This window comes from Talpa europaea (assembly GCF_964194135.1).
Source record: "Talpa europaea genome assembly, chromosome: 14".
NCBI classification, from domain to species: Eukaryota; Metazoa; Chordata; class Mammalia; order Eulipotyphla; family Talpidae; genus Talpa; species Talpa europaea.
The window spans coordinates 63,117,787-63,130,896 of record NC_140082.1 but is presented as its reverse complement, the minus strand read 5'-3'; the positions used below and the strand labels follow the sequence as shown (position 1 = coordinate 63,130,896).

At 38.4% G+C, this 13,110-nt stretch overlaps 1 protein-coding gene and 1 pseudogene across 3 annotated transcripts in view; both read right to left on the bottom strand.

Annotated features, from left to right (window-relative positions):
• The window catches only part of SMYD3 (SET and MYND domain containing 3), a gene marked incomplete at its 3' end in the record, with an annotated part of 742,797 nt that overhangs the window by 698,769 nt on the left and 30,918 nt on the right, over positions 1-13,110 (bottom strand). The window lies entirely within an intron of this gene.
• Positions 5,153-6,715, bottom strand: LOC311184126 (CUGBP Elav-like family member 2; annotated as a pseudogene). Its single transcript has one exon. The product of its transcript is annotated as a CUGBP Elav-like family member 2 (transcript).

The following is a 13,110-nucleotide window of genomic DNA, read 5'->3' as shown; positions in this document are numbered from 1 at the left end:
CATACAAGACTTTCTGGTAGATCTGATCTTCTCTGATAAATCTTCCTCATTTCCTTACTTTGTACATATTTTAATTTTATAGTTAATTTTTTAGATTGAGTTTCTGACAGTAAGGAAAACCAGTAAGCCTAGCTTGTTTTACATTTTGGAGATAAATAGTACTTTAGCAATTTGGGCCCAGAATATAATTAGAGTAAATCTCATTTATTGTAGTATTATTTAATTGCATATGTATACACTTATATATATATATTTTTTTTATAAAAGCATGGATATATATATATCTTTAAACCTGGAATGGTGCTTGGCTCCTTATTACTTTTACTGATGGGTGTTCTGTTCATCTCAGAGAAGAAAAATTTTTTTATGACTAACTCTGTAAATTACCACTGTAGGCTTATTTCAGACCCATTTTTCTAAAAACATTGCTTTATAAGTTCATTTGCTTCTAGCTTAGAAGATGGACTATTACTGATTTTCTAATAGAGGATTTATAAAACATTTTTTTATGTACTAAAGTTGCCCCCTCCCATATCAGATATGCACTATGCATTTGCAATCCAAAAGTCAGTTATGACTTATCTGATTGGTAAATTTTGAAAGCTGCACACACATAGCTTTGGGGGGCAACTCCTCTGTGTTATATGTTTTAGGGAGGTAAGCTTGTGCTTGTACAGCATTGAGGAGAAGTTGAGTTAGTTTGCCTCTGCTATCTAATTCTGTGGAAGTCAGGCACTAAAACCTGTTTTCCAAATGTTCTATCACTAATAAGGCTGAAATTTTGATTTTGAAAACAAACAAACAAAAAATCTGTAGGGCCACTCAAACTCACAACATTTTAGGCCTACCAAATATTTCTGAAACCTTATTTTAATCTAATCCTATATATGCTTACTACATAGTTAAAGACCTAAATAAATTAACTGGAATAGAACATAATCTCTTCTAATTCTACATTAGAGTGCTTTCAGCTTTTACCTAAACTTTGAAATCTGTAGTTTTCCCTACAGATGAGAAAGACATTTGTTTTTACACAGTTCTTATAGAAATTGACTATTCTTTAAAAAAAAAAAAAAAAAAAAAAACAGTGACAGGGGAAGGAAGGAAGCAGGATGGAGAGCCAGAAGGAGCCCGGGAGGAGGAACATGGAGCCGAGAGACACGTGAAGAAACTGCGCTTGCCTTTTGGTCATGGACTGGTTGACACAGATGTGGGTGAGACTCATGGGGAGGTGACAATGGCAGTTTTTGTCTTGATTTTCATTTTGCTCTTTTCCTTCCAGACTTGTTTGGTCGTTTCTGATCCTTTTTCTGTGGGTCCCCACTGGAAGATGCTTTAGACTTGTGGCAGGCTTTGGGGCCTGGTTCTGGCCCAATCCTGCTTGGGTGGACTTTTACACACGAGGGGACGGGTAACTTTGGGTGCTTGATTTGGAAACTATATTCTCTGCCTTTCCTGTGTTGTTTCCTAATTGTATTAAAGTTCCATCCCATTAAAAAATAAAAAATAAATTTAAAAATTTTTTAAAAGTATACTAAACAATTATTAACATCAAAGCTTAAATCTACATTACAGAATGAAGGCATTGGAGTTTTGTTTTGTTGTTTGTTTTTAACCTCTATTATGTATAGAGGATTCCAACATTGAGAACAGAAATCAGCAACTCCTGAGGCGTGAATGCAGGTAAAAGGGGAGATGGGAGAGGTGAGAGGAGGAGTGTTATCTGCAGATCACCCTTTCCCAATTCCTCCCCAGTACACCCCTTTCCCAGATGCTATAATATGAGGTCAGTCAGTCCAGAATGAAGGGGAAAGAGCTGAGCATTAGGGCTAGAATTGGTAAGAAAAAATAAGGAAATAAGTCCTTTCTGTAGAACAGAATATTTAAGGTGCTGCCTTTGGTACTTCTGGCAAAGATGGTCACATTCTCACTTACAACCTTTCAGTGATAAGGCATATGAAAAGTTTTTAATTTGAAGCAATATCTTAAGTTGATTTTATTCATTACCAAAAATTGTTAAGTTTTCTAGATTTCACTTATTCTACAGAAGTATGATGCAGAAAGGTAACCCTTGTACATGATACTAAAGCTAGTTTTTAATAACTTTCCCAATAATTTAATACTGGGTTTATGTTAATGAGTATAGGGCTTTCATTATGTTACACATCTATTGTATATGCTTTATTCAACATTTTTTAAAATATCTAGTTAATTCTTTTTTTTTAATTTTTTTTAAGATTTATTTATTATTTATGCAAGCACTGGGTACAGTCAGCAGCGTGGGAGGGTGAGAGAATTCACCAGAGCCAAAGCGTGGAGCAGAGCAGGCAGAAGGACCGAAGTACACTGCTGAGGGGAGCAGCGGGCGGCAGGAGAGGTCTGCGCGCCATGTGGGACCCTCCTCCGATGGCCGGGGAGCAGCCGGGGATCGAACCGGCGCTGCAGAGGCTGCGGGCAGCTTCGCAACCCAGCGCTCAAACGTTGCGCCAGCAGGGAGGCCCTAATTCTTTTTTTTAAAAAAAGATGTATTTATTTATTTTTATACAAGAACCGGAGTACAGGCCAGATGCACGGGAGGGTGAGAGGATTCACCAGAGACAGAACGGAGAACAGAACAGGCAGACTGATGAAATACGCTGCTGAGGGGAGCAGCAGGCGCGACAGGAAAGGTCTGACCCACCATGTGGGACCCTCACCGGCCGGCCAGCATCGAACCAGCTCTGCCAAGGCTGTGGACAGCTTCACAGAGTGGCGCTCAACTGCCTGCACCACCAGGGGAGGCCCAAAACATCTAGTTAATTCTACTGGATAAATATGAACTACAATCCCCTAGGCATTGTACCTGTTATACAAATAAGGAAACTGAGACATGGTAGGTTAAATAACTTGCCCAATGTGAGAAACTGTCAGATTCAATATGTAAACTTAGGTAGTCTGGCTCCACAACACAAGTTCAATGAATGCTTTTGAGCTTTATATGTGCACACAAATCACCAGGTCTTGTTAAAATGTAAACTCTGGTTTAGATGATCTAGGGTTAAGTCTGAGATTGTATTTACAAAAAAGCATCTGTTTACCCCAAAGTTACTGGTCCAGACCACATTTTTAACAACGCTAAAACCACTCTGCTTTGTTGTCCAACAAAGCTTTAAAAAGAGAGTGGTATTTAATTTAGGAGCTAGTATAGTAAAGTGAACAAAAAGGCAATTGTCCTAAATTTAATGACTGAGCCAAGGTGCTGTTTTCAAGTGATGTGAAGAATTTCAATTAACAATGAAGTTCAAGACCAACCTAAAATACATTTCATTTGTGTAATAATATCCTTTTGTTTTACTCTTAGGACAAAAACCTATTTTTCCTTATTCCCATGCAAATATACAGAATAAAAATAACTGGTTTTTTTTTTTTTTGAGAGGGTAGACAAGCTTTTCAACTTGGCAACCACTAAACATTACTTGTAAAAGCAGACATATCAAGACACATAACTCTTCACTATTCAATTATCAGATATGCCAAAAAAAAAAAAAAAACTACAAAAGACAGCTTGTCTCTGGATTACGCCAGCTCAGCAACATATTAAAAAAGGAATTACAGAAAGAAATTGTTCCAAATAGTCAAGTGTCTCTATTAAAAACACTATGCTTTAGGCCCTTAACATTTAAAAACATCGCTGTCAGAGGTTAAGCTGATTTACTTGTTTTAATCCAGATCAATGCTAAAATATAGTTAATTCCTAACATATTTAAACCTTATTTGACATTCTCAAAATCATGTCATTCTCAAAATCAAACTGTTTCTAAAAATTATCTTCCAGTCTCTTTTAAAGACTATTTAGTTTCCTTTGTTTGGGTATTCTATTTATCTTCCTTATGTGATACTTGAAAAATATGATCAAAGAATTTATTAGATTTTGAAATTAAAATTTATTTTGAAACCAAATGAACTATAATAGTTTTCTCCAACAAGTTACATATTTTTTTTAAAAAAATCTCAACATTCTATATAGAGAAACCAAACAAAAGTTCAAGGAAAAGCCCAACCCAAGCTAGCAATGTGACCACAGAACTGAGGCATACAGCAATGGAGGGGGAGAGAGGAAAAGGAGCCTCAAAATGTGGGAGAGAAGAACACAAGGGATTATGGTGACCAGTGACATGGTGGCAGGAGAACCATGGTGACTACAAAGATGTAAGAGAAAAAATTAAGTCTGGGTTTAAAAAATTGTTTATAACAAAATATTTAGCATGAGTTAAAACGTGATCCAAGTAATCAAATGAAATTGTACCAGTAATCTTGAAGACTCCTCAGCATTTGAATTGCATATTCCAAGTTAACTTTAAAAGAAAGTAATTTATGTAAAAAATATGTTTTGCATATATTATAGTACACTAAATTACACAGTTTTTATTGCAGTAGATATTGAACCCTTTCAGAAAAGAGAAAATTAAGCTAATGAATTAATGCAATTTGTTGAAAGCCGCCTGATAATTGAAAAAGTAGAAATGAGTCCAACTCAATCTGACACCAAAGTCCAGGATTTCTCCTCTGACCTATATATTGCATTTCTAACATGAAATTATTGAGTGTTTAACTGAGTTCACGAGTATTTCTCATACACTGACAATGGACCTTTAGCTTTATTTTTTTTTTAAATATATATTTATTTATTTATACATGCACTGGGTACAGTCAGAAGCGCGGGAGGGTGAGAGAATTCACCAGAGCCAGAGTGGGGAGCAGAGCAGGCAGAGGGACCGAAGTACACTGCTGAGGGGAGCAGCGGGCGGCAGGAGAGGTCTGCGCGCCATGTGGGACCCTCCTCTGGTGGCCGGGGAGCAGCTGGGGATCGAACCGGCGCCACAGAGGCTGCGGGCAGCTTCGCAACCCAGTGCTCAACCACTGTGCCACCGGGGAGGCCCTGGACCTTTAGCTTTAAAAAGACTATACCTGTACTGGAGTGCAAAGCCATCTAGGTCCACACTATTGTTACTAAAACAACCAATTATTAAATATCAAGTTAACTGGAGAAGAAATAAACATCAATCTCAAGCAACTTAATACACACATATTTAGATAAGGACAAGGACACCTAGAAAATTAATTTTTTATTCTAACAATATCTTTTGAAGACTTAATGTAAGAACATGGTTCTGGGGACTGAGGGTATAGTTTACCAAACATATACACAGATTTCAAATCTCAATGAGAAAGTGAGCTACCTAAAATGGCCTGAAGGTGTCCTAGGAAAGCTAAAATAAGAGCAGGGGGCTTCTGGGGCTAGGGTCAGTAAGGTTTGTTATCATTTTGTGAGTATTTCAATGGACCTTCAAGTAGTTCATGCCAATCTGAAAAAGCCATGCACAGCCTGGATAGCAACTTGTGCAAATACTGGATTGTTATAGCTAACAAAACCAAAGCACTTGCTCAGATTGGTCTGTTTGTTAATGAAGACTTCAGCAGAAATAACATTTCTAATAAAAATGAACATTGACAGAATAGCGTGGTATCCAAACTCCTGAGGAAGGTGGTAAATAAAGAGGTTTTGGCTGCCTGCTGGGCTCTGCTGTCGTAAACTCTGGCTGCACAGTGTGGATTGGTGGTGGTGGTGCTGCTGCATACTGCTGAATCCCTGAGTAGGCCCGTGTGAGGATGTCACTGGTGCCAGCCGTGCCATTTGTCAAGCCCATAGCACCAAATCCTCCATTCAGAGCCACCATACTGTTTATGGTACCTGCTTGTGCACTAATAACCATCAATCTAACAATGCCTCCTGCTAACCCTTCCAGAGTCCCAAGGGAAGTTAAAGAATTAATGGCCGCACCAGTATGTAGAGCTGAGGGTTGAAGCAGCCACAGGACTTGTGAGGGGTTCCCAGAGTGCTGCCAGTGGTAGAAGATTTGCACTGGTGGTGGTGGCTGAAGTCTGGGCTGCAGCTGCAGCCCCTGCCAGCATTGCCAGGTTCTGTAACTGTAAAGCATTCATACCTGCCACTTGATGAATACCTCTGAATGCAAGCAGGTTGCTGGAGCAGGTGGCCGCTACAGAAGACTGCTCTGTAAGGCCGCCCAGGACAGTTAGGTCCCCCAGGTGGCAGTGTTGAGCTGCCACATCTGCTTCTGGAGCTGCTGGACCTACTGCAGGTGCCTTTGCTTTTAGTGCTTCTGAGTGTCAGGAAACTTAACCAAGATGGGTGAAGAGCAACCCTCTATGGTCTTTGGTTTTATGTTCTGTGCCATTGCCTTTAAAGAAAATGTGACAAATGCGAGACCTGACTCAGTCCTTCAGGTCCCAGAGAACCCAGCATTCCCCTATCTAGCCAAAGGGAGAAAACACCACCCTGATATCACTCTCATTACATTTCTTTAAAGCCATTCCTATGAACAATTTTCTGTCTTCTACAGTATTTGACTTTTCACTATCTTCAGGTTTCATCTGAATAAATGATTCATTCCAAATAAAATTTTAATATTGTGCAGTGCATTCCTGGCCTCAAGTGCAGCTTTTCTTGCATAAAATTTTACAAAATAACAACCTCTACTCTGGAAAGGGATCTGACTCCCATCCTAGAGGACAATGATGTGGTAGGCAACTCCGTAAGGCTCAACACAAAAAGTTCTTTCTGCTCCCTGTTTGATGAGGACCAGAGGATTTGTCCAACAAACATCTTAATGGCATCTGGGTCTGGCTGATATGGGTGATCCAAAGCACTGTTCATCTAGGTTGTGCCATTAACTCTCGGGAGCTAGCAGGTGGCCCTGACCATCAGGTCCCAGAGGACTGGAGTAGTGTGGGGGCAGATATCAAAGCAGTAGCCTGTTCTTTTTAGTCAGTATTGCTTTGGCTATTCAGGGTCTTTTGTGGTTCCATATAAATTTCAAGAATGTTTGTCCTACTTCTTTGATGAGTTGAGAATATATGTACTTGTAAGGATCGTGAAAGTTCAGATCTCTGTAATTTTTAAAGTCTAGCTCCTGAAATTCCATGGGAGATTTTTCTGACATGCATGTTATCTGCCCTTTTATTTACATGGCTTTCTTAGGTATTTTTCTCAGTTTCTTCTTTTTTCATACTTTGCGATTCTGCTCCAGATTTCTGGGTTTTGGTCACCATAAGCTTGCACAGAATGTCTCGTGTAATTAAAGTTGTCCTATTTCTGTTGATATATCTTCATTTGCCTGTACAGGTGCTTCCTCCCTTTAATGTCTTCATTGTTGCAAATTATTCTTTTTTATACTGGGAGTCTGGCACAAACCAAAGTGTCTTTAGTTATTTTTACAATGCTTCTTTCCCTTTAATCTTTTTGCTATAACTAAGCTTTCAATACACTTTTCTAAAATAGTGCTGCAACTTTCTGATTCTATCACCATACTCAAGGTTTCATGTCCTTTTAACTTTGCATTTCAGATAGAAAAGTTCCTTTCAACATTTTTTGTAAGGCAGGTCTAGTGGTGCTAAACTCCTTCAGCTTTTGTTTGTTGGGGAAAGCCTTATTTCGCTTGATCTGAACAATAACTTTGAGAATAGAATATTTTTGGCTGGTAGATTTTACCTTTAATTTTTTTAAATAACTTTATTTCTTTAAAGATTTATTTATTTATGCATACAAGAGCAGGGGTACAGGCCAGAGATGTGGGGGGTGAGAGGATCCACCAGAGACAGAGTGGGGAACAGAACAGGCAGATTGACTGAAATACACTGCTGAGGGGAGCAGCGGGCGAGACAGGAGAGGTCTGCTGTGCCATATGGGTTGCTCACTGGCTGCAACTTTTGAATCCGGGGATCAAACTCATGCTGCACAGGCTGTGGACTGCTTCATAGAAAGGTGTTTAACCCCTTTACTCCACCAGGGAGGCCCACCTTTAATATTTTAAACGTCATTCCCTTTCTCCTGTTCTATAGTGTTTCTAATTAGAAATCTGAAGGACCTTTATAGATTACACACATTTTTCCCTAAGAGCTTTTAATATTAATCATTTATTTTTGACAATTTTATTATGTGCCTTGGTGTAAGTTTTTCTGCATTTGATAATTAGGTGTTCTATTTGTTTTGTAAACATGTATATTCATTTCCTTCCCCAGGTTTGGGATATTCTCAGGTATTCTTTATTTAAATAAGCTCTCTGCTCTCTCCTTTTCTTCACTTCCTGGGATACACATTATCCTTATGTTACTTTTCCTCTTGGCATTAGGTAGTTCTCATAGAGTTTCTTTATTTTTAAAAAGTCTATCTCTCTTCTTTTACCTGAATCATTTCTAAATTTCTGTTTTTAAGCTTGTTAGTTCTCTCTCCCATATGATCTATTCTATTTTTAATGCATTTTCTATTACATTCTTCACCTCATTTATTGAATTCTTGAGTTCTAGAATGTTTAGTTCCACTCTGGAGTTTCAAACTCTTTGGTAAAGTACTCCTTCTGCTAATTAACTTTATTCCTGAGTTCAATGAGTAGTCTTTCTGTGTTCTCTAAGTTTTCTTTCATTGAATTCATCGTAATAGTTATTTTGAGGCCCTCCCCAGTGGCGCAGCGGTTGAGCGCTGGGTTGCGAAGCTGCCCGCGGCCTCTGTGGCACCGGTTCGATCCCCAGCTGCTCCCTGCCACCAGAGGAGGGTCCCACATGGCGCGCAGACCTCTCCTGCCGCCCGCTGCTCCCCTCAGCAGTGTACTTCGGTCCTTCTGCCTGCTCTGCTCCCCACTCTGGCTCTGGTGAATTCTCTCACCCTCCCACGCTTCTGACTGTACCCAGTGCATGTATAAACAAACAAACAAACAAACAAATAAATAATAAATAAATAATACATGCCTCTTTTAAAAAAAAAATAGTTATTTTGAATTCTCTACTAGATCAAAATTTTCAGTGTCTTCAAGATGGTTTCAGGACAATTATTACTCTCTTTGTAGTACCATTTTACCTTAATTTTTCATGCCATTTGATGATATATTTGGAGTATCTAACATCATTCTTAAATTTGCAATGTTTGGATTGCTTTGACTCTAATTCAACAGTTTAGTAATAAGATGTCTTTCTTATTTTCCAGTAGGTGGTGCCATGGCTTTAGTTTTTGCTCATGGCTTGCATCCCAGGATTCAAAAGTTGCTGCCATGTCACAGTCACTGCAGTGGTCCAGGAAGGATCTTGCTCAAGTGCAGGTCCCCGGTTGCCCTTTCTTCTTGAGGTCGTAGACTTCAGAGCCAACCCATGCATACAGCCTGCCAACGCTCTCCTTTTTTGAGGCCACAGTTCCAAGTCACAGCTGTCAGTTTCATCTGGGGCAGGCACAGGCATCAATGCAGTGGGAAGAACAGATGAGGGAGCTGTAGTCACATACACTTTCACTGCCACCCTCCTCACCAGGGTCCCAAGTCCACACAGTGTGCCTCACTGCAGCCTCAGTGGGTTCACTTGCACCAACAGTATGAGTATCTACACTATTTCTGCCCTCCTCTCACTGGAGCCACAGATCAGGCTGGTGACTCCAGCATCACTGCTTCCCTGGCTCCATCACCTCTGCCAGTCCCAACCCACCCACCTGCAGACACTCAGATGTATGGATCTCTCCAGCATCTTGGCAAGATGAACAGAGGAACCCTTGTTGAATTAAAGATGCCCTATTAGTTGTAGATTAAAAGGGAGAAACAAAAGAAGCATCTTATGCTGCTATGATGTTGATGTCCCCTCCATCACTCATATTTAAAATACTTTTAATGAGCACTTTGTACAATAAACATTAAAATTACAAAGAAGTACAGTGCACTTTTTTCATAGACTCATTAGCTAGCTTCAACAACTATCAACACATTTTTTGCTGTATTAAAATACCTCATAAACCTTAGCCAGGTGAGATTAACAAACACCTATCTACTCAGACATATCTATTAGGTCCTAGTCTAAGAGAAAAGAGGAACTGTGTACTTACATGCTCTGATAAAACTGCGCTTTCGCACAAACTCGGTTACAAAATGGTACGGTGCAGCAAAATACATTTTACTAGCAATGAACATCCACAAAAAAACAAGATAGATCTTCCTTGACTTATGATAGGGTGATGTCCTGATAAATCCATTCTAAAAATAGGAAAATATTCTAAGACTAAAGTGCATTTAATACATCTAACCTACCGAAATATCATAGCTTGGCCTAGTCTACCATAAGTGTGCTCAGAATATTTACATTACCCTACAGTTGGGTAAAATCATCTAAAATACAGTCTATTTTATCATAAAGCATTGAGTATCTCATGTAATTTACTGAACATTGTAATGAAAATGAAAAACAGAATGGCCGCATGGGTACTCGCCATTAAAATACATAGTTGAAAGCACAATGGCACTGAAGAATGTTTGAAGCATTATACTAAAATTAATTGCTAAAGGATAGGGATGCTACAGCCTCAGGATCATCAATTTCTCTCTCTCCTGATGAGGTTTGGGAATAGCTGGTGGAAGGCTGTTTACCCTTGTGATGACATAGCTGATTGGAAGCTGTGGCTCATTTCCACTGCCAAGCATAATACCACATATTGCTGGCCCAGGAAAAGATGAAAATTCAAATTCAAAGTACAGTTTCTACTGAATGCATATTACTTTCACACCATCATAAAGTCAAAATATTGTAAGCCAAACCTTGTAAGTTGGAAACCATGTGTAATAAATCCTACCCTGACCACTTTCACTTTGCTGTTTCTGATAAAAATGAAAACAATTATTAGTGCAATCCAAGCAAACTGTTTTTTTTTTTTTGGTTTTTTTTTGGGTTTTTGTTTTTTTTTTTTTTTTTTTTTTTTGTGGGACCCTCGCTGGAGGCCAGGGAACGAACCAGCGCTGCAGGGGCTGCGGGCAGCCTCACAGCCCAGCGCTCAACCGCTGCGCCACCAGGGGAGGCCCTTAAATTATTTAGATATACATTTTTTTAAATAACCACAGGAAGAATGCTACACATGAGTTATGGGTATAAAAATAAATACAATAAATCTGCTCCAAACACTTTCAAGTCATATGCCATATTTTTCCTAAGGGGCGCAAGCAACTTCCCTAACTTCTATCATCACAGTAATTCTCAGTTTGCCACGGAGATGACATGACATTTTGAATAGTCCAGGGCATATAATCTTTACACTAATGATCTCATTTAAGGGTACTGTATATAAGACTATGGCATTCATCCTCCCTGATCCAATCCTCAGTGTAACACAAGCATATTAGGCACATTTTACCACCCTAAAAATTGATTCATCATGTGTTTATATCCATCACATATATAAGCATCACATATATAATCTGGTGTTTTATACCTCAGATTATTTTTTTTTTTACAACTACAATGGTTGATGGAAGCCGGCCCATCCTTTCCTGGCCCAGATTAGGGACAAGGGTAGGGCCTCTCCCTCACCTCAGATTAGCAGCCAAGATGGGTTCTTCACAAACCTCACTCAGAGGCACAGGTACCCACCCTTTCACACACTGAAAAATAGTTACTCAATCTCGATACAATACCTTCTCTAAGGAAGTGGGCAATCCTCGAACTAATTAATAGACATATGACTTTCTCCAATGAAATTAAGGCCACACGTTTCACAAACACAATAACTTACACGCACCATGACAAACAAGTATAATTCCAATTTCAGGCACAGAAAGATCAAAATTGTATACATCTCAGTAGAGGAAATGTCCAATGAGATTCTGGAAACCACCAGTTTGGACAGAGAATAAAACATCACACTGCAAGCAAGGAAGGACCAAGGAATCTCTTAAGATTCCCAAGAATTTATGGTTTTAAGTAGATTTTTCAAGCAGATAAAACTAATTATTCAAAGTTTCCATTTTTTACCAACTTAAACCATATGTTCTTACGCCAATAGCTGATCTCATTGCCCCATTCTTAAATCTAGACAAAGTCTAGTTGTAAAATTAGAAAGGATTTACTGTTCACAACAACAAAGTGATTTTTTTCACTCTGACTTTTTTCTTAATGTTCCTTTTTAAGTTACCAAAGCTAAGGTTACCAAAGGAGGCTTTCCCCCTTAATGAAAAATATATACAGAAAACCTTGGTGATGTGATTTAACATTAAACTAAGAATTAAGCTGCTGATAAGTTCTTTAAGCTGTTCTTTTTTTCATAAAACATTCACATTAATTCATGCAAAACGTTTAAAGAGCATTCCATAATGAGTCATGTTAAAATGGCAATGAAAAGATCAACCATTTGGGCAACATGAGCATCAGTTTATCACAAGTTATTCACAGCATGAAAATATGTTTTAAGACTAACATCAAAATACTAACCTGAGTCTCTGAAATAGACATTTACCAAATATTCTTCCTCTTAAATACACAGCATTTACCAAATCATTGTATGCAAACACTATACATTTTTCTCTAAGATTGAAACTAAAGAACTTCTTTGGAAGAACAGCCACTAAGTAGTTATCTCTATTGCTGACCTAAGGTTTAAGAGATTATTTATGGGACGGGGGCTGTATATAATAATGTTCTCTCATCCAAAAGTGACTTTCGTATCAGCTTTCTTAAAAAGAGCACAGAACAATTAAGATGGCACAACATAACAAACACAAACAATGACAATTTAAAAAATAGCAATTAGCATTCACAGAAATTACAGTAACTGGTAGCCCTCTTTCTCTCTCCCTTTCTCCACTCTGTCATTTTGAGCCTTTCCAATAAAAGGAAAGAAAACCTCAATGCATTCTAAGTAAGTGTACAGTTAACTAAAATAATGTTTCATATTTCAATAAAGCAGTAATATTTTTCACAATTTTAAGAGTTGCAAAATTTTAACAGAACAGAAATTTTAAATTTTTCACTAAGAGATTTTAAATATTCTGTAAGCACAAAATCTAAATCTCTAAATTATTGGACAAGCTACACTTCACCAGAGAGGATTTTTAAATAATCTATACATTTTTCTCATCTCTAATGGAGACATTTATTATCAACTTATTGCATCATAGAAAGCATAATTACTGTTGACATCAGACAAGTTTCCCACAAGTTCAAAAAGCTTAATGAGTAATAAGTTCTCCTATTACATTGCTGGTGCAAATGTCAACTAGTCCAGCCACTATGGAAAGCTGTGTGGAGGTTCCTCAA